The sequence below is a fragment of the Geotrypetes seraphini genome, chromosome 2, assembly GCF_902459505.1.
Source record: "Geotrypetes seraphini chromosome 2, aGeoSer1.1, whole genome shotgun sequence".
In the NCBI taxonomy this organism is placed as follows: Eukaryota; Metazoa; Chordata; class Amphibia; order Gymnophiona; family Dermophiidae; genus Geotrypetes; species Geotrypetes seraphini.
Window position 1 is genome coordinate 468,597,571 of NC_047085.1, and position 2,327 is coordinate 468,599,897.

The window sequence follows — 2,327 nt, forward strand, 5'->3', positions numbered from 1 at the left end:
TCGGGCAGGACCGATCTTCCCACGCTCCTGCCCCATGCAGATTGCTCACAGGAAATGGCTGCCTTGAGCTCCCGTGGGCAGATCGCTCCTGCCTGAAAACCCGCTAGACTACTTGGTAAGACATACAGGCCTTAAAATAGCCGGGGGGGGGGGGGGCTATTTTGCGGGCCGGCTCTGCCCCTAACCACCGCGAATACGGAGGGGGAAGTGTAGTTCAATTTTGGCGACCTGTTACTGCCTTTTTGAAAAAAAAAAAGGGGGGTGTTAATCCCCTATTGCCTCAGGTACATTAGATAGAGTTTGAGCCTACTGGGACAGATAGGGAAAAAATGCTTGAGCACCTGTATGTAAACCACTTAGGTTATAAGTAGTATATAAATACTAAAAATAACTCTGACTGATATGTTGAAACCCCCCCCCCCTGTTTTCAGATGACCATTGATTAGCTTCTCCTAGTTTGAGAAACATTTTCCACCATTGTAATTTCTTTATTAATTTCTTTTCCCACATTTTTCTCCCTCTCAGATTGTCTTTAGATATTTTTATCCTTTTGTCATTTTTCTTTAGCTTATGTTATAGGTTCTATTTCTTTTGTTTTCACCTTTCCATTCACTTCTTCTCACATCCCTCATTCCCCACACTCATTCTTCCATCCCATCTCTATATTTTTCTCTCAACCTCCACCTTTTTCAAACCTCATCCCTTCCTCTGTCCGCCCCTCTCTCCTGCTGGTATCCATAACCTCTTCATCTCTCCTCCCCACCTTTCTCTCAGTAATTCTTCCTTCACTTCTTTTTTCCTTTTCCCCTTCATCACTTAAGAATAGCCTTGCTGGGTCAGACCAATGGTCCATCAAGCCCAGCAGCCCTTTCTCACGGTGGCCAATCCAGGTCACTAGTACCTGGCCAAAACCCAAGAAGTAGCAACATTCCATGCTACCGATCCAAGGTAAGCAGTGGCTTCCCCCATGTCTTTCTCAATAACAGATTATGGACTTTTCCTCCAGGAAATTGTCCAAACCTTTCTTAAAACCAGTTATGCTATCCGCTCTTACCACAACCTCTGGCAATGCGTTCCAGAGCTTAACTATTCTCTGAGTGAAAAAGTATTTCCTCCTATTGGTTTTAAAAGTATTTCCCTGTAACTTAATCGAATGTCCCCTAGTCTTTGTAATTTTAGACGGAGTGAAAAATCGATCCACTTGTACCTGTTCTACTCTACTCAGGATTTTGTAGACATCAATCATATCTCCCCTCAGCCAATTCTCTTTTCCAAGCTGTAGAGCTATAACCTTTTTAGTCTTTCTTCATACGAGAGGAGTTCCATCCCCTTTATCATCTTGGTTGCTCTTCTTTGAACCTTTTCTAGTGCCGCCATATCTTTCTTGAGATAAGGAGACCAGAATCGAATGAAATACTCCAGATGAGATCACACCATAGAGCGATACAGGGGCATTTTAACATTCTTAGTCTTGTTAACCATCCCTTTTTTAATAATTCCTAGCATCCTGTTTGCTTTTTTGGCCGCCCCTGCACATTGGGTGGAAGATTTCATCGCATTGTCTATGATGACACCCAGATCCTTTTCTTGGGCGCTAATCCCCAAGGTGGACCCTAGCATTCGGTAACTGATTTGGGTTATTCTTTCAAATGTGCATCAGCAGGAAAGAGGGACAGTCAGAGGAAAGGATGAGGTTTTGAAAAAGGTAGGGGTTGAGAGAAAAATAGAGAGATGGGATGGAAGAATGAGTGTGGGGAATGAGGGATGTTAGGAGGGGAAAGGAATGGAAAGGTGAAAACAAGAAATAGAACCTATAGCATAAGCTAAAGAAAGATGACAAAAGGATAAAAATATCTAAAGGCAATCTGAGTGATTTAAATGAGAAATGAAAGAAAGTAACTTAGAAATCAGAGGTGAGAAAAATGCAGGAAAAGAAAAAGAAATTACAAAGATGGAAAATGTTTCTCAACCTAGGAAGAGGTGGGGTTCTGAGATAGAGACCTGCTAGCATGTTGACAGGGAAAGCTAATCAATAAGGCTATTCTTATATTCTTAATTATAAGGTAGCCCAACCTGACAAGAGAGATAAGGCAAAGATCTTCCATGTCAATCTGTTGAAGATGTGGATTTCAATGACTATAGTATTAGTCCAGAGGGATGACTTTGTTCCAGAGGTCCCAACAGAGTCCAGGCCCTGCAAGTCCCATTCAGTGATTAGCTTTCTTTGCAGAAGGCCGACCTAGACCTAGATCAGTTGGTATGCCAAAAACAAAATATGTTTTCCAGAATGCTGGGTTGGACTCATGGACATTATCAATGAGCCAGGG